Genomic DNA, 27,008 nt, shown 5'->3' on the forward strand with positions numbered 1-27,008 from the left:
ACGACAGAAGCGACTTAGCAGCAGTAGCAGCAGCAGCAGCAGCAGCTTTCTTCACAGTCCAACTCTCACATCCATACTCAACCACAGGAAGAGCCATAGCCTTGACTAGACGTACCTTTGTTGGCAAAGTAATGTCTCTGCTTTTGAATATGCTATCTAGGTTGGTCATAACTTTTCTTCCAGGGAGTAAGAATCTTTTAATTTCATGGCTGCAGTCACCATCTTCAGTGATTTTGGAGCCCCCAAAAATAAAGTCTGATACTGTTTCCAATGTTTCCCCACCTATTTCCCATATATTTAGGGACAATTTAAATCATATAATCAATATGAAAAAAAAAAATACTTAGCATTCCCTATTCAAAGCAAGAGCACATGGATCCAAATCTTCCAGGAGCAGTTATGAGCCATTAAGCTACAAATTTAAGAGACTGTGTTATGGCATATCTTTGCTTTATACCACTAGAAATTGCTAACATCCGCAAACAACCATTTCTATAGACTTTGATCTCAGTGTATCAAGATGTAGGCTCAGTTTGAGCAAGAGTAATCAGGGGAATATTGCTTTTATAATATTTCTATCCCAACTGAAAACAGTAAAATTCAAAATGTTTAAGAACGCATTAAATATTATAATGAAAACTTACAATTTTGACAGATTGGAACATTTGAAAATTTATTAGGGAGGTTCTTGAATGTCATAATGATAGTAAAAATAGTAATAATGATGATGTTAATACAATAAGAAGGGCACATTTTAAAATCCAGTGTTTGCTCTGAGGTCTTTCAATATACCAGAGAAAGTAATGTTACGTTTTAAACTCGGATTTCTTTTCTCTATAAAACACAAGCTGTTCATTTTAACATATAATTTAATTTCCATTCTGAGTAAATGAAATTCTTTACCAGGAAATATTACAAACATTAATCTAGCATAATTAAAAAGTGATTTCCTTTAAAAGTTACAGTGTGGAGAGATAACATATAATTTGAAATTAATTTTAAAGGGAGTATTACAGATACACCAAATCATAGTGGGTTTAATATGGATGGGAAATTGATAGTAAGATATTAGATGTGCTTTCATTTGCAGTCCCCAAAACATACTACAGGTCACTGGTATCAAGGAACAAAACTCAGCTTTACTCAGTCACTGAAAGTGGTGAGGACAGAGGCAGAGTGGGCTATCTCCTTATATCTTATTCTTCTGAGCATCTCCAAATGAACTGAATATTCTGATCAGTCAGAGAAAACATACTTAAATTTATAGCCAGGCATTTGACCATCCTTGACAACAAAGGGTATTTCACATTAATAGGAAGAAAATAATAATAATAAAAAAATAGATAAATGGTGAAGAGGAGACTGATGTAGAGAAAATTCTGACTACATCTCCACAGAATGTCAATTTGGCTCACTGAATTACTATTTTGTAGTTACAATTGATTTGACTACCTAGATTTTTTTTTAATCAGGACATGTAATTAGAATACACATTAAGTGTGTCTGAATGATAGCCCCTTGCTGAATAGAAATATCACTTTAGATTTTTAACTTAAAGCTATTCATTATACTACTATTTAAAAATTTTGTTTTAAGTAAACAGGTATGGTGTCTTTAATTTTCTTGTATGTTTTTAAGTTAACAGGTAATGATTAAAATCTTATTGTGATGAGAAAAAAGGAACAGAAACATTAAAGCCTCCTGGAAAGAAAATCTCATTCTATAGACAACATAAACCTTTGAAACAGTCATAATCTGCCTTGTATCAATACTTAATGAAGTGCTAAAACTAATTCTACAGACAGTAAAAGCCAAAAAAACAAAAACAAAAACAAAAAACCAGCAACATTCTAGGGGAGATATTAATGAAGGAAGGAACAAAAAAGAAAGCATAATGAAGGAGATGAGGCTGTTGGGTGTTGACTTAAGTTACAGTTGGCATTTGTATAGGCTAAGAAAGGGGCAAAATGTTTAAGGGAAGATGAAGCTATGAGATCAAGACTGTGTAAAAATACAAACAGATCTGTGTCTAACTGGAACCTACAGTGTGTACTAAGAGATGAACAGAATTGGACAGATAGGAATAAATCACATTAGAGCAGGGAGAGTGAGCTTCAAAATGAAATGGAAAGCAGGAGCATCATTCTAGCTGCAAAAGAGAAATAATGATAAGAAAAACAACGTGCTATTTCAATTAACTTCCAAGGTTACTCCCACTATTCACTCATCTAAAATTAACTCTCTATCAGAACTTTATAGAAGAAATTGGGGTGTGGAGATGTTACCACTCAGGGTGGTTGGGTGAGGCTGATGGAGACTGAGCAGATCTAATTTGATTCTGAGCTGACTTTAGGCTCCTGACTTCCCTTTCCTTACACAACTTACTTTAAAAAAAAATTGTAACTATAAGTCCTTCTCTGTTCCTTTAAGATGTAAAATTTCTAACACCTCTTATCAGTTGTACAAGAAAATGTCTTTCTCAAAAATCTGGGAACCATCTATTTGAAATGTAATCATTTATTAGTTTGTGGGACAGTAAGAGCCTATGGAGAAGGCAATGGCACCCCACTTCAGTGCTCTTGCCTGGACAATCCCATGGACGGAGGAGCCTGGTAGGCTACATACAGTCCATCAGGTCCTGAAGAGTCAGATATGACTGAGTGACTTCACTTTCACTTTTCACTTTCATGCATTGGAAAAGGAAATGGCAACCCACTCCAGTGTTCTCGCCTGGAGAATCGCAGGGCCAGAGGAGCCTGGTGGGCTGCCATCTATGGGATAGCACAGAGTCGGACACAACTGAAGTGACTTAGTAGCAGCAGCAGCAGGAGCTTAACTTCTACAGGGATTCTTGCTTCAAGTTAGTTATTAGATTATTTTGTGTTATAAAGATGGAAGAAAATTCACTTTTCCTTTGGATAAGCTCAGTTCAGTTCAGTTCAGTCGCTCAGTCGTGTCCAACTCTTTGCAACCCCATGAATTGCAGTACACCAGGCCTCCCTGTCCATCCCCAACTCCTGGAGTTCACTCAAGACTCACATCCATCGAGTCAGTGATGCCATCCAGCCATCTCATCCTCTGTCGTCCCCTTCTCCTCCTGCCCCCAATCCCTCCCAGCATCAGAGTCTTTTCCAATGAGTCAAATCTTCACATGAGGTGGCCAAAGTACTGGAGTTTCAGCTTTAGAATCATTCCTTCCAAAGAAATCAGGGGTGATCTCCTTTAAAATGGACTGATTGGATCTCCTTGCTCAGTTGGATTCAATTGACCTATGATCTTCCCATCATCCAAGCCCTTAAAAACCATTTAGGCTTTCAAGTAGAGCTGAGTTCAGACTGAACTTTATTCTCATTCCCCTACTGCAATACCCCAAAATAAAGTCTTTGCCTGCTTAACATTGCCCAGTGAAATTTTTGCTTTGAAATTGAATTTACCCATCTGCTTTGCATTACGAACTCTGATACTGTCACTCTGTGTTAATCATGTGTTAATAGGAACTACTTGAGAGGAGCCTCATGCATTACACTATTTGTATCTGCCTTATTCACTAACCTACAGCCAGACATCTTGGAATGCAAAGTCAAGTAGGCCTTAGGAAGCATCACTACAAAGCGAGTGAAGGTGATGGAATTCCAGTTGAGCTTTTTCAAATCTGAAACATGATGCTGTGAAAGTGCTGCACTCAATATGCCAAAATTTAGAAAACTCAGCAGTGGCCACAGGACTTGAAAAGATTAATTTTCATTCCAATCACAAAGAAAGGCAATGCCAAAGAATGTTCAAACTGTCGCACAATTGCACTCATCTCATACACTAGCAAAGTAATACTCAAAACTTTCCAAGCTAGGCTTCAACAGTACATGACCTGAGATCTTCCAGCTGTTCAAGCTGGATTTAGAAAAAGCAGAAGAACCGGAGATCAAACTGCCAACATCCGTTGGATCAAAGCAAGAGAAATCCAGGAAAACATCTACTTCTGCTTCATTGACTATGCTAAAGCCTTTGATTGTGTGGACCACAACAAACTTTAAAATTCTTCAAGAGATGGAAATACTGGATCACCTTCCATACCTCCTGAGAAATCTGTATGCAGGTCAAAAAGCAACAATTAGTCCTGGACATGGAACAATGGACTGGTTCCAAATTGAGAAAAGAGTACATCAAGGCTGTATATTGTCATCCTGCTTATTTAACTTATATGCAGAGTACATCATGTGAAATGCTGACTGGATAAAGCACAAGTCAGAATCAAGATTGCCGGGAGAAATACAACTAATATTTCAGACTATTCAAAAATCAGATATACAGATGACACCACCCTTATGGCAGAAAGTGAAGAAAAACTAAATAGCCTCTTTATGAAAGTGAATGAGGAAAATGAAAAAGCTGGCTAAAACTCAACATTCAGAAAACTAAAATCACGGCATCTGGTCCCATCACTTCATGGTAAATAGATGGGTAACAATGGAAACCAGAGAAGGCAAGGGCACCCCACTCCAGTACTCTTGTCTGGAAAATCCCATGGATGGAGGAGCCCAGTAGGCTGAAGTCCATGGGGACTCTAAGAGTCGGACATGACTGAACTATTTCACTTTCACTTTTCACTTTCATGTATTGGAGAAGGAAATGGCAACTCACTCCAGTGTTCTTGCCTGGAGAATCCCAGGGATGGGGGAGCCTGGTGGGCTGCTGTCTATGGGGTCACACAAAGTCAGACACAACTGAAGTGACTTAGCAGCAGCAGCAACAATGGAAACAGTGACTTTATTTTCTTGGGCTCCAAAATCATAGCAAATGGTAAATGCAACCATGAAATTAAAAGATGCTTGCTCCTTGGAAGAAAAGTTATGACCAATACAGTTTATTAAAAAGCAGAAACATTACTTAGACAACAAAGGTCCATCTAGTCAAAGGTATGGTTTTTCCAGTAGTCATGTATGGATGTGAGAGTTGGACTATTAAAAAAGTTGAACACCAAAGAATCAATGCTTTTGAACTGTGGTGTTGAAGAAGATTCTTGAGAGTCCCTTGGATACCAAGTAGATCAAATCAATCAATCCTAAAGGAAATCAACCCTGAATATTCATTGCATGGACTGATGCTGAAGCTGAAGCTCCAATACTTTGGCCACCTGATGTGAAGAATTGACTGATTGGAAAAGACCCTGAAGCTGGGAAAGATTAAAGGCATGAGGAGTAGAGGATGACAGAGGATGAGATGGTTGGATGGCATCACTGACTAGATGGACATGAGTTTGAGTAATTTCTGGGAGATGGTGATGAACTGGAAAGCCTGGCACGCTGCAGTCCATGGTTTCACAAAGTCAGACACAACTGAGTGACTGAACTGAGAACTAATCTGGGTTATTGCAAAGACCATTTTAGAGAAAACAGCTTTATACAGACACATATAATTTTATTATGCTTCAGAGATACTGTGTTGTTGTTTTTTCTTTTCCTTTTTGCAAATTGAAGGCTTTAGGTCCACCCTGCATTGAGTAAGCCTAACTATCATTTTTCCAACAGCATTTGTTCACTTCCTGTTTCTCTGTCACATTTTGGTATTTTTCCCAACAGCTTGAATAGTTTCATTATTATTACATGTGGTTGGTGACCTATGCTTGCTGATCTTTGGTGTTACTACTTTGACTCACTGAAGGCTCAGATGATGATTAACACTTTTTAGCAATAAAATATGTTTTAAGATATGTGCACTTTTTTAGACATAATGCTATTCCACACTTAACAAACTACAGCATAGTGTAAACATAATTTTTATATTCACTAAGAAACCAAAAAATTCATGTGACTCGCTTTATTGTGATATTTGCTTTATTGTGCTGGTCTGCAACGAAACCCGCAATATCTCTGAAATATGCCCTTAAGCTATATTTTTTACTTCTACGTTATCATGTAATCATAATGTAATGCATTAAAACAGACTCATGTGACAGTATAGGACACAGAAAATAGTGTAAAACAACCATTGTTGGGTGTATATTCTCCTATGTGTATTTGGCAATAATGGGTTTCCCAAGTAGCTCAGTGGTAAAGAATCTGCCTGGCAATACAGGACCTGCAGGAAATGTTGGTTTGGTCTCTGGGTTGGGAAGATCCCCTGGAGGGGAAAACGGCAACCCAATCCAGTATTCCTGCCTGAAAAAAAATCCCAGGGATAGAGGGGCCTGGCAGGTTACAGCCCATGGGGTCGAAAGGATTGGCCATGACCAAGCACCCACACAGTTTATCAATAGCTTTCTCTACAATCTTATAAAATGATGGTTTTAAACAAAATAGTTCCCTTGACCCTCATATATGTAACAAAATATATTTAACAAAAATAGTTCATATATATTTAAGAAAATAGTTCCCTTGACTTATCAGGAGGAAAAGGGGACAACATTGGATGAGATGGTTGGCATCACTGACTCAAAGGACATGAGTTTGGGCAAGCTGCGGGAGTTGATGATGGACAGGGAAGCCTGGCATGCTGCAGTCTACTCCTGGGATCGCAAAGAGTTGGACACGACAGAGTGAGTGAACTGAACTGAACTGACCCTCCTAAGAAACATTTATTATACAAACTGTGCCTTGTCATAATTCAGCCAGGATATTAAAAAATTGAAAATATATGATCTGACACTTTGCCTTTTATTATTATCTGCTTTTAAAAAGGAATCAATTTTCTATATTTTCGGCATCATTTTTACCAGTAACATCTACATATTCGTTTGCACTGTTCATTTTCCAGGCTTTTTGCTCCTTTTCTCTAAGACAGAGGTTTTATATCCAGAATGAGGAAAAACATTTTAATTTGTGGATGATGTTACATTCCATAATGACTCAATTACTTACTGAGCATATGTTTTCTTTACACATTACTATATCATTTTAACAAATATACTGTATTAATTTATGAAGAAATGCACAAATCATCAAAACACCCTACAATGATATCATAGAATGCTTCCAAAATGCTGTTTATCCATTTCATTGCTTTATTTGTATGAGGCAGCAGTGACATTTACAAAGCAGCTGTTGTGATAACAGGTGTGCATGCCCCCTGGATATCCAAAGGATATATTTCTGCTAACTGGTAGTCTAATCACCCAAGCTCCATGGAAGCCTAAATTTAAATCCGATGTTAATTGCATCCAGAGTTCAGTTGATCTTTGCATTCAATTATCCTTCCTAAAGCCAAATGGAAAAATGCTTTGAATCAGGAAATTGTATATGAAATTCACATCTGCAATAAGAAAAACATATTTACAGAACATGTGCATTTGAAAAAGAGACAACCTTTAGACATTCTCAAATCTATTATTTTCCCCACTATCTGATGTTGTCTTCATCAAATAGTTTCTATGAAAAGATTATATCTGGAAAATCTTTACTTTATAACTTTGCTTGTCATTGCAAGCTTCTTTAAATAAGGAATGAATTTTCTCATCTCTCTATATTGGGCGTTTTCTAGGAAGGTTCTGTTGTCTACCTAAGATGTTCCACACATCCATGACAATGGACCTTTGAGACTTACAGTAGGTAAACATTCGAACGAGCTATTTATTTTCTCAACTCTCTCTTTCATTAACTTAGTTTCTAACTTTCCCAACTCCTCTTACTCCTTTTTCCCCTTTGCTATAGCGATTCTACAATGAACAGTTTCTTGGTGCTGCTCTGCTCTATCTTTAATTCCTCAGTTCCTGAGTCACCTTATCTAAAGTCACCTCAGTGCAGGTAGCTTGTGTCTTCAGTTTTGACCTCTTCCAAGTTTCAATCTCAGCTTTCCAATCATATGATGGACACACAGGAAAATCATCCTGGTAATCTAATTCTATCCATCACTTCCCTCCCAGTACGGATATCTGCTTTCTTTCTTTGGCTATATACCTTATCTTTCATCACTATACTAATGAAATTTTAAGGTCAAACTTTGAGAGTGAGCTTGATTCCTTTCATTCTGTTTCTTTCTCTTTGTTAACCCCCAACAATCCACTTTTATTTAATCTTTTTCGGTTTTCTAATTTATTTTGCTGAAAAAAAATTTCTAATCCTATTGCTGCTGCTGCTGCAAAGTCACTTCAGTCGTGTCCGACTCTGTGTGACCCCATAGACGGCAGCCCATCAGGCTCCCCCGTCCCTGGGATTCTCCAGGCAAGAACACTGGAGTGGGCTGCCATTGCCTTCTTTAATGCATGAAAGTGAAAAGTGAAAGTGAAGTCTCTCAGTCGTGTCTGACTCTTAGCGACCCCATGGACTGCAACCCACCAGCCTCCTCCATCCATGGGATTTTCCAGGCAAGAGTACTGGAGTGGAGTGCCATTGCCTTCTCCACTAGTCCTATTGAGCTTCATACACTTGTTACTCTGTGAGGAATTGACATTACATACTAAGTTTACACTTCTAAACTCATGGTGGGCATCTTAGTTGTGGCCAAGCAAAAATTTATGTTAAGGCTATATATATTCCAATCATATTGTTCTTGAACTTCCAGTATTTGATCCCTTGTTTTATATATAATAGAATGTCAGAATGTTCTTTCATTGTCCTGCCTAATTTATAAATTTTTATCAAAAATGAACAGAGAAACTTGTTTTCTAAGATCAGAGCTATTGGAATTAGTTATTTTAAAAGGACATTGCATAAAGTGTTAAATTTCTGGGCAAAACAAAACAAAATCCAGATTATTACAAACGTCTATTTTAACCTTGAGCCAAATTAAAAGCCAGGGGTTGCAACTATCCAAAAGAAGAAAGATCATTCAACCTACTTGTGGAGTCAAAATCAATTGATGGTCAGAAAAAATCATAGTAAATACTCTATACCACACAGTAAGACCCATTTACACATGGCACAGAGTTCTTTGTGAAACAGGGGAAAGCACAATTAATTGAAACCTATCCAACCACCAGAAATCTATTTCATACTCTTGTTTTCTATAATAAAATAAATGTATATAAGCCTGTCTTTTTATGTTATTACTATTACTTTAAAAAATATTCAGACAGGCTAGAGTAAAAGGAGCTCAGATGTACCTGAAGACTAAAGTAATATCACTGTGCTTTTTTTCCCCTTTAAACCCTCATAACATAAAACAGGCAAACCAATTTAAACTAGATTTGGAAAATAAAAAGTTGCTGTCTGCCTGGTTTAATCCCAGTGAATTTTATATCAGAACAATAAATTCCTGAAAATGCAGGCTTTCAGTGGAACCTTGATAAATATTTAATCATAGGCACTAGGCCCATAACCATAAGCTGTGTTCTTTATTCTTATTTGTTTCAACAGTAACTTTTATTCTTTTTATAGAAGGCATCAAATGATGAGGGATAATCACTCATGTGAATATATGTGTGCTTACCAATACCATCAATGCAAAACTGCTGCATATAGATTTAGTTGTGCAAGGGTGAAATTATACTAATGACTGCTTCTGCAACAGAAAGGAAGAAAATCTCTCCCCTATACATTTGCTAGGTAATTGAGATGATGGTGAAGGCACATACCTAAAGGTTGTCTTATGTTTATACTAAAAATTTTGTTTTAAGCTATCAGAAGGCATCACTTTAATACCCAAATATACACAGCACCAATATAGGAGTAGTGCACACTTTAAAGAAAATTTTTACTTATTCTTCAGAGCTTAGCTTAAATGTCATTCCCTTAAGGACGCCTTCTTGGACCAGCATCCAGAGAACAGGTCTATTCTTCTGATCTGTGCCCTGTAGTGACCTCTCTTTTCCTTTCATGGTCTGTATTTCAATGATGAGGCTAGTCAAATTAGATTCTAGTCTCCATGAGGGTTGAAACCACATGTATCCTATTAGAGTCTGTATTCCACTAAGTACTCAATAAATAAGTACACATTTGATAATTCCATTGAATTATCAATAATTAAAAAAGTGATAAAACTGATGGAGGAAAATATTTTAAAAGATCTTTGGATGCCCAAATCTTTGTGGACAGGAAGAGTTGGAGGAAACAACCTACCTACAAACACAGGCTATTTCCTATGTAAAAGGAAAGATGACTTTGCACAATTAAAAATCCAGTGGGCACGTTAGGGGATGCACACTGACTGAAACCACCCAACCTGACCAGGCTCTCTAGTAACCATTCTCATGAGTTGTTTTACGAAAGGAGGTCCTGGTAAGGAATACGGAACTAATAAGCCACCCCCAGCCGGAAGAGTTTGGGAAGGGTCAAAAGGAGACACGCGTGTCCGTCTACTTCCCAGAATCCCTCTCGCTAGCATCCATCTTGGCTGAGCAATGCGTGTGCCACCAGGAAGGACTCTGAGTCAGAATGATTGGCCAAAGACAACCTGGAAACTAATCCCATCACCATAAAACCCTAGACTACAAGCCACATGGCAGAGCAGTTCTCCTGGTTTCCCTTACCCTGCTGCTCTCTGCCCTGGGTGCCTTCTTCCAATAAAGTCTCTTGCTTTGTCAGCATGTGTCTCCTTGGGCAATTCTTTTCCAACAAGAGTGTTAGACAAGAGCCTGCTCTTGGGGCCCTGGAGGGGGCCCCGCTTCCTACAAAGGCAGACTAACAGGAGAAGTAGGGCAGAAAGCAGGACTGAACCTTAACCAAGGAACTGGCAAAAATAATTCTGTCAAAATTTAGAATTATTAATGATGAGTGACTGCTATGTACCTCCCTTATCTCCTCTTTTTAAACTGAAATGTCAGTTATCATCTTACACCTGACAACTGGGGCTTCCCAGGTGGCACTAGTGGTAAAGAATCCACCTGCCAATGCAGGAGACATAAGAGTTGTGGGTTCAGTCTCTGGGTTGGGAAGATCCCCTGGAGGAGAGCATCACAACCCACTCCAATATTCTTTCCTGGAGAATCCCATGGACAAAGGAGCCTGGTGAGCTATAGCCCATAGGGTCACAAAAAGTTGGACACAACCATAGCAACTTAGTATGCACACACACACACACACACACACACACACACACACACGAAAATTATTGAATACTATGTGACTATGAAGCAGATAACTGATCTCTTTAGTCTTCAAATCAAGAGGAATCATACCAGGGAGTCAAATTCAATGACTGTTATTCACATGTAGACCTGTTTTAGATAACAAAAATCTGAATCTTGATCCTGATTCTCTAAGAGGATGAGATTTGAGAAAGGTCTTTGAAAGAATGAGTATATTTTGCATAGTGGAAGAATATAAATAATTTTTGGCCAAAACAGTCTGTAGAAATTTTAAAACATTGCTGCAAATCTTGAATATTCATTCCTTTGAGAGGTAGGAGCATATGCCTTCTCCCCTTGAGCCTGTGACTATTTAAATAATATTTAATAGAATATATTGACAATAAAAAATTATGCTATGTAATGCAGAGGTGAAGTCATAAAAAGTCTTTCAGGTTCTGCCTTACCTGCTGTGACATTCACTAACACACAATATAAGAAGTCCAACTACCCTGAATCCATCATGCTATAAGGAAACTCAGCTATAGGGAGAAGCCAATTGAAGACATTCAGCTGAGCCAATCTTTGGATCACCACAACAGTGTACATGAAGACCAGTGCTTCACAAAGTTTAGTCCATGGAAACTCTAAGATGTACTGAAATTCTTTCAAGGAGTCTGTGAGCTCAAAACTATTTTGTAAATAATACTAATACATTATTTGCCTTTATCCCTGTGTTGATATTTGAAGTGGTCAAACAAACACAAAAACTCTGAAGCCTTAGCATAAATCAAGGCAGACATACCACAGTGTACTAACATTTTTTTAGTTCTTTACTTCCATACACTTGTAGGAAAAAAAAGAAAATATCATTTTCACTTAAGAATATTCTTTTTTTAAAAAAAATTCTTAATGTAGAAAACCTCAATTTTATCAAGTGAAAATTCTTTAGTACTCATCTTTTTAATATTCTGTGTATCAAGATGAGAAATATGTATGAAGTACATTGCTGCATACGAAAGTATGATCCTTGTCTCAAGAAAAAGCACTTGGAGAAATGTCTATTTAGTTCTTTGGTCCATTTTTTGATTGGGTCGTTTATTTTTCTGGAATTGAGCTGCAGAAGTTGCTTGTATATTTTTGAGATTAGTTGTTTGTCAGTTGCTTCATTTGCTATTATTTTCTCCCATTCCGAAGGCTGTCTTTTCACCTTGCTTATATTTTCCTTTGTTGTGCAGAAGCTTTTAATTTTAATTAGATCCCATTTGTTTATTTTTGCTTTTATTTCCAGTATTCTGGGAGGTGGATCATAGAGGATCCTGCTGTGATTTATGTCTGAGAGTGTTTTGCCTATATTCTCCTCTAGGAGTTTTATAGCTTCTGGTCTTACATTTAGAGATGCTCAACATCACTCATTATTAGAGAAATGCAAATCAAAACCACAATGAGGTACCACTTCACACCAGTCAGAATGGCTGCGATCCAAAAATCTGCAAGCAATAAATGCTGGAGAGGGTGTGGAGAAAAGGGAACCCTCCTACACTGTTGGTGGGAATGCAAACTAGTACAGCCACTTTGGAGAACAGTGTGGAGATTCCTTAAAAAATTGCAAATAGAACTACCTTATGACCCAGCAATCCCACTGCTGGGCATATACACCGAGGAAACCAGAATTGAAAGAGACACATGTACCCCAATGTTCATTGCAGCACTGTTTATAATAGCCAGGACATGGAAACAACCTAGATGTCCATCAGCAGATGAATGGATAAGAAAGCAGTGGTACATATACACAATGGAGTATCACTCAGCTGTTAAAAAGAATACATTTGAATCAGTTCTGATGAAATGGATGAAACTGGAGCCGATTATACAGAGTGAAGTAAGCCAGAAAGAAAAACACCAATACAGTATACTAACACATATATATGGAATTTAGAAAGATGGCAATGACGACCCTGTATGCAAGACAGGAAAAAAGACACAGCTGTGTATAACGGACTTTTGGACTCAGAGGGAGAGGGAGAGGGTGGGATGATTTGGGAGAATGGCATTGAAACGTATACTATCATGTAAGAATCGAATCGCCAGTCTATGTCCGACGCAGGATACAGCATGCTTGGGGCTGGTGCACGGTGATGACCCAGAGAGACGTTATGGGGAGGGAGGTGGGTGGGGGGTTCATGTTTGGGAACGCATGTACACCCGTGGTGGATTCATGTCAATGTATGGCAAAACCAATACAGTACTGTAAATTAAAATAGAGTAAAAAAAAGAAAAAAAAAAAAGAAAAAGCACTTGGGCAATTGATTTGTGGGTTGAACTAGGTGCTTCTTTCAAAGAACACCATTTTTACAAGAAAGAATGAATGGAAAATGTAGAGCAATTCATCATTAGGTATCTGGAAAACGTTTTCTTGAAAACTAAAGTGTATCAAAGAAAAAAGTTGACAGTATTGATTGTCAATAATAAATTTTAAGTTTTTATCTGCCACCATCAGCTCCATACTTTCCCAGGACTTTCCTGGTAAGATGGGTAATGACTTTCTTTCTTTCTTTATTTAATTATTATTTTTTTTTTAGTTTTAAAATCTTTAATTCTTACATGCGTTCCCAAACATGAACCCCCCACCCACCTCCCTCCCCATAACATCTCTCTGGGTCATCCCCCCCATGCACCAGCCCCAAGCATGCTGTATCCTGCGTCAGACTTAGACTGGCGATTCGATTCTTACATGATAGTATACATATTAGAATGCCATTCTCGACTTTAATAAATATTAAAATTTTTTTATAATGAAGTATATCAACATTTGCAAGATCTGCATAGTTGAGTAAAACAATACTTTCCTAATGACCTGTGTACATTATAAAAATCATTCATGAGTTAAAAAGCTCACTCAAAGTATATGTGGATGGATTTTAATGTAACAGAGTGCAAAAAGTTCATTAATACAGTTTTAGATTCCCTGTTGAAACTAAACTTTAAACAGATAACTGTTGTCAAGTTTTTATACAGTACTAAAGGAAAATTATCTCGAGGCTATTAAAATATTCCCCACTTTTCCCACATTTACCTTTGTATAGGGTCAGATTTTCTTCATATACTTCAATCAAAACAACATATTGCAGCATTGGGCACAGAAGCAGATATGAGAAACAGGATACTTTCTAGTAGGCCCAAAATTAACGGGTTTTGCAAAAAAAAAAAAAAAAAGTGCTACTGTTTACAATTTATTTTTGCTTTTGAAAATATATCTTTTTATTTTAAAACTATATATGATATCAATTAAAGGGATTATGACAACTATTTATAAAAATTAAAAGAAATATTTAATAAATATGCTTTAATTTTTAATACAGTGAATACCAATGGTTATAATCCACATAACAAAGACCCTTTGAGGTCCTGAATAATTTTTTCGCCATGTGAAAGTATTCCCAGAATAATTTTTAACCATGTTAAAAGTGTTCTGAGACAAAAATGATTGTTCCAGATAATTGTAAATAGCAGTTGTCCCAGTCATCCTGTTCATTCAGATCTTTCCAGGTGAGGCCAAAACATCATGGAGCGAACAGAAGCCATTCCTGCTGCGCTCTTTCTGAATTCTTCACTCACAACAACCATGACCATAAAGAACGGTGGTTGTCTTACGCCACTTAGTCAGAATGGGTTTATCCTACAATGATAGATAATTAAAACACTAACTTGTTGTCTCTCGGCTTTATTACCTGATCCCACTTTTTACATTCACTCCCTGCATCCAGTCACATATGTTGGCAGCCTTGCAGTTTCTTAGATTTCTTCAACCTCCTCCCCCCAGTTTTCTGGATTTACCAAGTTTGACAGATTTTACTTGGTAGTTCATGAAATCCTTCCATCTCTGTAGCCAGAAATTTAACTCAGGCTATTCAAACTCTCATCTAAGAGATGGCAATAGCCTTCTAACCAATTTTCCTAGCTCTAGCCATTCTTTTAGTCAGACTACTACTTTGTGTCAGGGATTTTTTTTTTTTTAATTTAAGGATAAATTTGGCATTATTAGCTTCCTGCTGAAAAGCCTTCAATAGCTAGTCACTACCGTCAGGATAAAGAGTAAACTCTTAAAGGGAACAATAAAAAAGCAATCTGATTCCTACTGTCTCGGTGGCCTCAGCTCCATCATAAATTTCAATATTCTGCTGTACCAACAGTAGCTTCCAGACTAAACCACTATCTCTGAAATCTCTGTACTTGTGCATTCACTTTTCCCTGTTATATCCTGCCAGCCTGTCAAGATCCATGTTAATAATCATCTCTTTTCAGAAGCAATGTATGATTTCAGAAGAATGAATTAGATTTTCTGCCCTGTGTATTTATATTACACTAGCTTTTACCTGCATTTTAACATTTATCAGAGTATATATAACTTGTACTGTACTGAGAGCTCACCAAGAGATGGAATTACTTTCCTTCTTTGTATTTTTGAAATTCTGTTATCACAGTGATGAACAAATATCTGTGGGATGAATAATGGAATAGTTTTTATACAGTAGATATTTTCACAAATATTTGAAAATAATTTAGTCACCTGTAGTGAGAATGTGATATTAAACAAAGATTCAGAATGAAAGAGTTATAAATAGTCTTTAAACAAGTCAAGAAAAAAAGAAAGACAGGCCATTACAGTCTAGGTAAATGTTATTATTAAGAGGACATCACAGATTCTATTAGTTTTAATCTAGGACTTGTACTCTGTCTTTTTTACTATTTAATATCTACTTAATCTAGCATTCCAGAGCTGATTAATACTTTTATGCTTTCAAAGATATAAAACTACACAGTAACAGTCCACAACATAATTCTATGCTCAAATATGCTTTTCAGTGCAATATTCATGCTTCAGATATTTATACAATAGTTTTAGCTTAGCATAGCACAATTATTCTCTGTGTATTGCCAACTGAGTACCTATCTGCTTCCTTAACAAACTTGGTTTCAATTTATGATGCAGAAAAAAGCATTAAATAGAGTAAGGGAAAGAGGGAGGGTTTTGCCAGAGAAATAACATGATATGGCATAGACTTCAAAAAGATCAATATGGCTACAGTTTTAAGAATAACCTTTAAAAGTGGCATACTGAACATCTTTTGCTGGCAACTCTTGACTTATTCTCCATCCTTCTCAACCCTGGCTTGCACCCCAGGAGATCCTTCCACACGAATGTCATCAACTGACTCCCTTTCTTCCAGCTCCTAGTTGGATCTGGCCAACTGAAGTGCATTACATACCTTTTGTTTCCCAGGTGGCTTAGTGGTAAAGAATCCGCCTGCAAATGCAAGAGACACAGGAGATGCAGCTTCTATCCCTGGGTTGGGAAGATCCCCCTGGACAAGGAAATGCCAACCCACTTCAGTATTCCTGCCTGGAGAATCTCATGGACAGAGGAACCTGGTGGACTATGGTCCACGGGGTCACAGAAGAGTTGGACACAACTGAACATGCGTGTATTCATCCTAGATACCTTCGGAATCCAGTGTTACATTATTTTCAGCTGCAGCTGAACACTCAGCTACTAGCTTTGACTCACTTATCTGTATAGCACTTAGACTAACCATCAAATAATATGGAATGGGACAAAATGGAAAATGCTTGTCTCTGTTAATTTTTGGCTGACACAGCTAAAAATATTCTGTATGTTTCTGAGAAGGCCCCAGAATGATCAAACTCCAGCTGCCTCTGGAGGGAATCAAACTCAGTAATACATACTTGTATTGACTTTTCTGTCTTGCATTATTTCGTTCTTTCTTATTCTTCTCTCAGCTCCCTGTATAAACTTCTGAATGATCTACCTGAGTATGAGTAGTTGTTTGCTTGGAGGAAAGCCCAGGCTAAGACACTGGTAGGGAGGCACTGATGGGAGATCTAGAAGTTGTAAAGAGAGTTAGTAAAGAATCTATTTCTTTTGCTGTATCTGCCACATCACTGTAGGTTTACTCAATCCTCTTACTATAACGACAAATACAAAAAATAAAAATAAGAGGCTTAATTCTCCGAACTGAACATATGAAAAGAAATTTCCTTTCTCTCTCTTTTCCTAGAGCATTTACTTTAGAAACTTGTCAAGTTCTTTTTCTGTCTCTGAAATGTATGTAAATCTTTTTAAGAGCTAAATAAGCCTCTTGCCAGCTTTACAACCCAAGCATGTCTTTCTCAAGGACCCTGGAGCCATCTCTTTGAAATGTAATCAAAGAAGATAATGCCCCTATCTCTTGGTTTCTGTGGGAAAGCAGGAGCCCAATTTCAGGGGCCTCTGTGGCCAAGTTGCAAAAATACCTCCTGTTATAAAAAAACTTGAGACATTCACTTTTTCTCTGTATAAAGCCAATTAATTAGCACAGATGATCACCTTAATTATCAGATGAATTTAGGAATGAACTGTTTGTGACAAATGGTGCTGTCAAGTCCTTGTACTTGAGGACTAGTTACTGTTTATCTTGTATCTTAAGAACATGCACATAATTGATTGTGTCTATTTGGCTATAAAAGGGTGAGATTCATCTCTGTCTTTTCAGTCTCTTAGCAGATTGCCTGCAATGCACATCAAATTCGGTTTGTTTATTCAGTAATAAACTGTTTTCTTCTTTTTCTACATTATTGGTGAGGTTTTCTGGGTTGACAGGGGATTCTATTTTTAATTATATTGCCCCAATATTTCCAAAGGCTAAAGACTTGTTATAGCCCTGTCCTGATTCTGGTGACTGCTCCCTCTAATGGATGCTCTAAGCCTAGGTGTGGTAATAGCTACCACCTGTTATTAGCCCCAACCACTGCAGCTTATTCTGTTGCTTTTCTCAAATCGTACCAATAAGTTTGTAAATAGTTCTTTCATTAAATTCTCCTAAAATTCCAAATTCGAGTGCAACATTAATTTCCTTTCAGAACCTTGATTAACAAAGTAGAAGGGGCTGAAAGCAGGGAAATCATACAATATATGATGATACGTATCATGCATTATTTATCCATTCATTTATCAATGGGCACTTAGGTTGTTTCCATATCTTGATTATTGTAAATAATATTGCAATGAACATAAGGTTCATATATTTTTCGAATTAGTTGGATAAATACCCAGCAGGGGAATTGCTGAGTTGTGTGGTGATTCTAGGTTTAGTTTAGTGAGGAAACTTCTTATTATTTTCCTGGTGGCTGCTTCCATTTATGTTCCCACCAACTGAATAGGGCAGTTCCCTTTACTCCACATCCTTGCCCCAAACTTGTCATTTGTTCTTTTTTTGATAATAACCAATTCTTATAGGTATGAGATGTTAACTCATTGCGGTTTTGATTTGCATTTCTCTAATGATTACTAACATTAAGCATCTTTTCATGTGCCCGTTGGCTATATGTATTTCTCCTTTGGAAAAATGTCTATTCAGGTCCTCTGCCCATTTTTTAATTGAGTTGTTTGGTTTTATGATATTGCATTGTATGAGAATCATTTTTGACACTTCATTCTTTCATAAGCTCCAACTTGATACTTCTGAAAATTCTAACATTTCACTTTCAAAATAAACAGAGAACCAACCATTTCTCAACTCTTCTATCAGCTAACCAAGCATCCTCACCTTCACTGATTATTGAAAGAGCTGTTTTATTATTCTGTTTTCACTCTTAGGGCCTTTGAGATATTCTCAATACAGAGAACAGAGTCATTTTTTTAAAACATAGGCAACATACCAATATTGCTTATAAAAAAAATTATTGAAGCATGAGTAATGTACAAAAGGCTACACACATTTGTATACATTACTTGATGAGTTTGGAAATAAGTATATATCCATGAAACCATCACAACAATCTATGCCATAAACTCAGCCATATTCATCACCTGTAAATGTTTCCTCCTGCCCTCTTTATTTATTGTTACTTTTTTGTGATAAGAACAGTTAGCATAAGTTTACCCTCTTAGCAAAAATTTAAGTATATATTGTAGTATAATTGAGTATAGGCAATGAGCTTGGACTTCCCAAGTGGCTCATTAGTAAAAGACTCCTGCTGCCAATGAGGGGGATGCAAGAGATGCCTGTTCAATCTCAGCTCGGGAAGATCCCCTGGAGGAGAAAATGGCAACCCACTCCAGAATTCTTGCCCAGAAGATTCCACGGACAGAGGAGCCTGGCAAGCTACACACAGAGTCCTAAAGAGTCTGATATGATTGAGCAACTGATCATGCATACAATGAGTTATACAGTAGATCTCTGGAAATTATTCATATTATATAATTGAAACTTTATACCATTTGATGAATACCTCCCTTTCCTCTTCCTCTCAGGTTCTGGCAACTGCCATTCAACTCTCTGCTGTAAGCATTTGACTATTTTAGATTTTTCACAATTGATATGGGCTTCCCCAGTGGTTCAGATGGTAAAGAATCTGCCTGCAATGCAGGAGACTTAGTTTCAATCCCTTGGTCAGGCAGATACTCTAGAGAAGGAAATGGAAACTCACTCCACTATTGTTGCTTGGAGAATCCCATGGACAGAGGAGCCTGGTGGGCTATGGTCCATGCAGTAGCAAAGAGTCAGACATGGCTGAGTATGCACATAGATTACACAGTTGGTATAATGTAGCATTTCCCTCTATCAGTTCAGTCACTCAGGCATGTCTGACTCTTTGCACCCCCACGGACTGCAGCACAAAAGGCTTCCATGTCCATCACCAATTCCTGGAGTTTACTCAAACTCATGTCCATTGAGTCGGTGATGCCATCCAACTATCTCATCCTCTGTTGTCCCCTTCTCCTCCAGCCCTCAATCTTTTCCAGCATCACAGTCTTCTCAAATCAGAGGGTCTCAAATCAGGGTCTTCTCAGCATCAGAGTTAGCTCTTTGCATCAGGTGACCAAAGTATTGGAGCTTCAGCTTCAGCATCAGTCCTTCCAATGAATATTCAGAACTGATTTCCTTTAGGATGGACTGACTGGATCTCCTTGCAGTCCAGGGGACTCTCAAGAGTATTCTCCAACACCACAGTTCAAAAGCATTAATTTTTCGGTGCTCAGCTTTCTTTATACTCCAACGCTCACATCCATACATGACCATTGGAAAAACTATAGCTTTGACTAGACAGACCTTTGTTGGCAAAGTAATGCCTCTGCTTTTTAATACTCTGTCTAGGTTGGTTCTAAATTTTCTTCCAAGAAGTAAGTGTCTTTTAATTTCATGGCTGCAATCACCATCTGCAGTGATTTTGGAGCCCCCCAAAATAAAGTCTTCACTGTTTTCACTGTATCCCCATCTATTTGCCATGAAGTTATGGAACTGGATACCATGATCGTTTTCTGAATGTTGAGCTTTAAGCCAACCTTTTCACTCTCCTCTTTCACTTTCATCAAGAGGCTTTTCAGTTCTTCTTCACTTTCTGCCATTAGGGTGGTGTCATCTGCATATCTAAGGTTATTGATATTTCTCCTGGCAATCTTGATTCCAGCTTGTGCTTAATCCATCCCAGCATTTCTCATGATGTACTCTGCATACAAGTTAAATAAGCAGGGTGACAATATACAGCCTTGACATACTCCTTTCCTGATTTGGAATCAGTCTGTTGTTCCTTGTCTGATTCTAACTGTTGCTTCCTAACCTGCATACAGATTTCTCAGGAGGCAGGTCAGGTGCTCTGGTATTCCCATCTCTTTCAGAATTTTCCACAGTTTGTTGTGAATCACACAGTCAAAGGCTTTGGCATAGTCAATAAATCAGAAGTAGATGTTTTCTGGAACCCTCTTGCTTTTTTGATGACACAATGGATATTGGCAATTTGATCTCTGGTTCCTCTGCCTTTTCTAAATCCAGCTTAAACATCTGGAAGTTCATGGCTCATGTACTGTTGAAGCCTGGCTTGGAGAATTTTGAGGATTACTTTGCTAGCATGTGAGATGAGTGCAATTTTGCAGTAGTTTGAGCTTTTTTTGGCACTGCCTTTCTTTGGGATTGGAATAGAAACTGACCTTTTCCAGTCCTGTGGCCACTGCTGAGTTTTCCAAATTTCCTCGCATATTGAGTGCAACACTTTCACAGCATCGTCTTTTCGGATTAGAAATAACTCAACTGGAATTCTGTCACCTCCACTAGCTTTGTTCATAGTGATGTCCTAAGGCCTACTTGACTTTGCATTCTAGGATGTTCAGCTCTAGGTGAGTGATCACACCTTTGCGATTATCTGGGTCATGAAGATCTGTTTTGTGTAGTTCTTCTGTGTATTCTTGCCACCTCTTCTTAATATCTTCTGCTTCTGTTAGGTCCATATCATTTCTGTCCTTCACTGAGTCCATCTTTGTACGAAATGTTTCCTTGGTATCTTTCATTTTCTTGAAGAGATGTCTAGTCTTTCCCATTCTGTTATTTTCCTCTATTTCTTTGCATTTATCACTGAGGAAGGCTTTGTTATCTCTCCTTGCTATTCTTTGGAACTCTGCATTCAGATCGGTATATCTTTCCATTTCTCCTTTGCCTTTTGCTTCTCTTCTTTTCACAGCCATTTGTAAGGCCTCCTCAGACTACCATTTCACCTTTTTGCATTTCTTTTTATTTTCCTTAACATGCTTTCTACGTATGTTCCTGTTGTTGCAAATGACAAGATTTTCTTTTTTTAAGGCTTAATTATTCTTTTGTATAAATGTATCACATTTTCTTTGGGGCTTTCTGGGTGATGCTAGTGGTAAAGAATCTGCCTGACAATGCAGGAGACATAAGAGATGTGTGTTGGATCCCTGGGTTGGGAAGATCCCCTGGAGGAGCAAATAACAACCCGCTCTAGTATTTTTGCCTGGAGAATCCCATGAACAGAAGAGTCTGGTGAGCTATAGTCCATAGGGTAGTAGAGTCGGACATGCCTGAAGCAACTTAGCATGCACACATCACATTTATTTTCTTTATCCGTTTGTCCATCAGTGGACATTTAGGCTGCCTCCACATCTTGGCCATTATCAGTAATGCTGCAATGAATAGGACAGTGCAGATACCACTTCAAGATTTCATTTCCTTCCAATATGTAAGTAGAGGTTTAACTGCTGAATCATATGGTAGTTCTAGCTTTAAATTTTTTTTTTTTTTGAGTGGTCTCTGTACTGTTTTCCATAGTGGCTGCACCAGTTTACAGTCACACCAATGAGGCACAAGGGTTCCCTTTTCTTCACATCTTCAGCAATTTAAATAATGGCCATCCTAAATATTGAGGTGATATTTCACTGGGGTTTTGACTTATATTGCCATGATGATTAGTGATGTTGAGCGTGTTTTCACATACCTGTTAGCCATTTGTATGTTTTTATGGGAGAAATGTCTATTGAGTAGTTTTGCTGATTTTTAAATTATTTTTTGGCTATTGAATTGAAAAAGTTCCCTATTTATTTTGGATATTGACCCTTTACCAGATTCATGACTTGACAATATTTTATCCTATTCCATAGGTTGAACTTCCCTGGTGGCTCAGATGGTAAAGCATCTACCTACAATGCAGGAGACCTGGGTTCAATCCCTGGGTCGGGAAGATCCCCTGGAGAAGGAAATGGCAACCCACTCCAGTATTCTTGCCTGGAAAATCCCATGTACAGAGGTGCCTTATAGGCTACACAGTCAATGGGGTCGCAAAGAGTCGGACACGACTGAGCAACTTCACTTTCCATAGTTTACTTTTTATTTTGCTGTTTCCTTTGCTATACATTTTTTTTTCTCTTTTTTAATTTTTTTTTTTTTTGGTGTAGTTGTACTTGTCTACTTTTGCCTTTGTGGACTGTGCTATTTATGTCAGATCCAGAAAATCATTGCCAAGACCAATGTCAAGAAGCTTTTATCCCACGTTTCTTGTAGGAGTTTTACAGTTTTAACTCACTCTTCTCTGCATACACTCTAATGAATATACTTCACTCAGAATTAACACCAAGGTCCCTATAATTCTCTCAAGATTTATCATGATCAGCCTTCTCATTCTTTCTCCAGCTTCTCTTTCTCCTTCCACTTGCTCACTCGGCCCAGTTTTACCACCTCAACATCACTCACTGAGTGAGACCTACTCTGACCACTTTGTTTTACATTCTCTCTACCCCTACCTTCAGCACAATTGGTTATCTTACCCTCATTTATTATTTTTCATATACTTGTCATCTTCTAAAGTACAATTTCATTGATGATGGTCTTTCTGTTTCCACTGGAATATAAATCTGATGAAAACAGAAATTTCTCAGCACAAGGAATATTGTTTAGCACAAAGTAGTTGTCCAATAACTATGTGTTGAATGAATAAACACATTTGTGGTTTGAAGACTGAGAATTTTTGTTTCAAAATGTTCTTTTAAAAATTCATGGAGCTTCAGTGGCCCTTAAAACAAGTGAAATGAGGGACAGTCCCATTTTAGCAACCTTAAGTCCTTACTTGAATAATACTTTGTGAAAATGCAATTAAACGGCAGTTTCAACTATAACAGAAGAAATAATATCTGTGTATCTATCTCTTCTATCACAGATAGTTCTTGAGATCTAATAGCAGAGCTTACCTTCATGAAAATTCAACACCAAACCTTTCTATTCTCTTGGGCATCACAAGTTCCTTCTTTAAAGACCCTTTCAAAAAGAGGTGCTACAGTTTCTATAAAGAACCTGCTTGAGTGCCAGAAAAGAATGCCTGGCTTGAAGCCTGTCAAAATTGTTAACACACATTCTATGGTCATTTCCTTTTTGTTCATAGACTTCCTATCCAAAAACAATAACAACAGAGCTTTGTGGTTTTCCAGATCTTACAGAAGATGGGGGATTCATCGGCATACCTGATCTGTCTGTTCATTCCGTCTGCTCTCTGGACCAAGTCACTATGATTACCCAAGCCTTTATTTTTTTAATGCATGGTAATCATTTTAAACCGACTCAATGGACATGAGTTTAGGTGGACTCCGGGAGTTGGTGATGTACAGGGAGACCTGGCGTGTTGTGGTTCATGAGGTTGCAAAGAATTGGACATGACTGTGTGACTAAACTGAACTGAACTGAATCATTTTAGGTAAAAACAAATGTACTTAAATTATCTTTGCATATACTCAGTCGTTCAGTCATGTCTAACTCTTGTGACCCCATGTACTGTAGCCTGCCAGGCTCCTCTGTCCGTGGGATTTCCCAAGCAAGAATACTGGAGTGGGTTGCCACTTCCTTCTCCAGGGGATCTTCCCAACCCAGGGATCAAACCCATGTCTCCTACACTTCCTGTTTGGCAAGCAGATTCTTTACCACTGAGCCTCCTGGGAAGCTTCAATTCTCTCTACATTTGTGTATATGAATATGAGGATCAGATAAAGAAAAACATCATTGAAATATTGCAAAGAATAATACAATAGTCTAGGTCAAAAGAAAGTACATCTCAGTAGGTTAATTCTGAGACCAGGCTATTTGAGCTCACATTCCAAATCTAACACTCAGTGCAATCTTAAACTACTCATTTAACCTCTCTGTGCCTCATTTTTTCATCATGGAAATATTAGCAATTAAAGCTAGCCGTTATGTTATGTTGTTTTTGTATAGTAAAGGGATCCCTAAAATCAGTTTTAGATTAATATCCTCGAGGCCTTTTGTTGTTCAGTCACTCAGGCATATCCAACATTTGCGACCCCATGGACTTCAGCATGCCAGGATTCCCTGTTCTTCACTATTTTCTAGACTTTGCTCAAATTCAGATCCATTGAGTCAGTAATACCATCCAACCATCTCATCCTCTGTCACCCCCATCTCCTCTTGCCCTCAGTCTTTTCTCGCATTAAGGGCTTTGCCAGTGAGTCAGCTCTTCACATCAGGTGGCCAAAATATTGGAGCTTCAGCTTCAGCATTGATCCTTCCAATGAATATTCACAGTTAATTTCCTTTAGGATTGACTGGTTTGATCTACTTGCTGCCCATGGGACTCTTACGAATGTTCTCCAGCACCACAGGTCGAAAGCACCAATTCTTTGGTACTCAACTTTCTTTATGATCCAACTCTCTCATCCATATATGACTACACGAAAAACCATAGCTTTGACTATATGGACCTTTGCTGGCAAAGTGATGTCTCTGTTTTTTAATATGCTGTCTAGGTTAACACCTTACATTACTAAAATTACAGTAAAATAGAAGGATTTAGAGAGAGGAGAAAACAAGAAGATAATGGAAAATACTTCTGGTTCAACTTATACATATAATTTTAAAACTTAAAGAACCTATGTGTCTTGGTGAGACTTTGATTCTTTTTGCAGTTCCTTCCATGACCATCTTAAATCCTTTGTTTCTTGACTGTTTTTATCAAGTTTAATTCCTTTGCCAAAATAAATCTTTATCTTGTGTGTGTGGTGACTATTAAGTACAACAGTTGATTGCCGCAGTGTGTTCTACTAATGAGCCATAAGAAATTCTCTCTCCTGTCACTTTTATACAGCTGACTTCATTCACACTGCATAAATGAACACCTAAAAACATTTCAGTGTCAGTTTTTATTAATATGTAGTGGTTTTCAGATTGCAGTTATCACAACCAGAAAATGAATCTGCTGGTGAAAAGTGAAGATTAAAAAATGATGAATTTCTGAGAATTGTATTTCAATTGCACCTTTCATTGAAATAAATATGGGAGATAGTATAGTAAAGGGGAAAGAACACAGAATGAGACAGAGTTGAATTCGACTACCACATTCTTTCCACTATTGGTTATGCGAATTTGATGGAGTTAACCTCCTTGAGCCTCAAATTATCTGTGTATAAAATATAATTCCTTTCTTACTAAATCCAGACTATCCAGAACAATTAAAAAATATTTTTAAACATTAAAAGGCAAAAATAGTTTGTGGACCATAAAAATCAAGATGTTAAATTTCCAAACCCACAGGGGAGGGGGGTAGTAAAGTGAGTATAGAGGGCAGAAATGAATGGCTTGAAAGAGCTCCTTATGTGGATAAATGAGGTCTTGGGGCCTCTAACTTGTTTTTAAGTATTCACTAGCTGGCTCTTCCCTATGTCCAAGGTGATGTCTCTTGGATTCTGGGTCCCTATACTCCCTACTTATCTCTTGTGTTGGTCTGTTTATTTGTGTTATGCTTTTTCTGAGGGTAGCCCTGGTCATCCCCTTTGAAGAATTAGGTTCCCCTTGACAAGGGCAAGAAGACAACTGAGGATTGGTGTATCTTCCACCTGCCTCTGTTAAAATTGTTTGCTTTCCATCTCTGTTTTAAAATCACTTAACTCCACCCTACCAGGGCTCCTAATAGACCCATAGGCATCTCAAGGGAACTGAGGGCAATTCAGATGTTCCAACTATGGCCTGGCCACTGTGCTCATTCTCTTAGCCAGTATATACTATCCTATTTTGCAGTGGGGCCTCTATTCAAGTCTCCTTCTGCTATCCTATCTAGAACAAAGTGAATGCTCTATGCTTTCTGCAATCCTTAATTCTATTAAACACATTTCCAAAGATGGCCTGCAATGAGCTACACCTCAGGGTATTCAGTTTGGTTGGCCATAGGATTGATTTACCAGTGGCAGAAGTGACACTACAAGCCTTCTGAGTCTTGCCCAGAAGAAGCATGGCAGCTTCTGCCCTAGTCTATCGGAACGCTTCCTCTGAATGCAAGCCACAATGTGAGGAATCTGAATACCTTGAAAATGCCCAGTGAAGAAACCCTGACTAGCTATGTTGAGTGGCCACATGGAAAGAAATGCTCAACCAGCTCTAGTTATTCCAGCCATCAGAAATCAGGTATCAGACACATAGTGGAAGATGCTTTTCAAATATCTTACTCTCAGTCTTTCATAAAGATACAAAATCCATAAACCCAACCAATACCATTTTTAGTCAGTGTTGTAAGCTAATATGCTTTGGTGGGGGGAGCATGTGTTCTGAAGCAACAGATAAGCAGAAAACTTCCTCTTATACAAAATCTGAAGAGGGAGAATTGAGCCACAGGTCTGCTTTTTTCCAAACTATCATCTATCTGCTTTCTTTTCTTTCCACATTTCTAGGGACTGTAAATAAGTGAAAGCAGTTATGATCGTGATGGCGCTGATGATTAACAACTATGAGGT

Source organism: Capra hircus, chromosome 4 (assembly GCF_001704415.2).
Source record: "Capra hircus breed San Clemente chromosome 4, ASM170441v1, whole genome shotgun sequence".
In the NCBI taxonomy this organism is placed as follows: Eukaryota; Metazoa; Chordata; class Mammalia; order Artiodactyla; family Bovidae; genus Capra; species Capra hircus.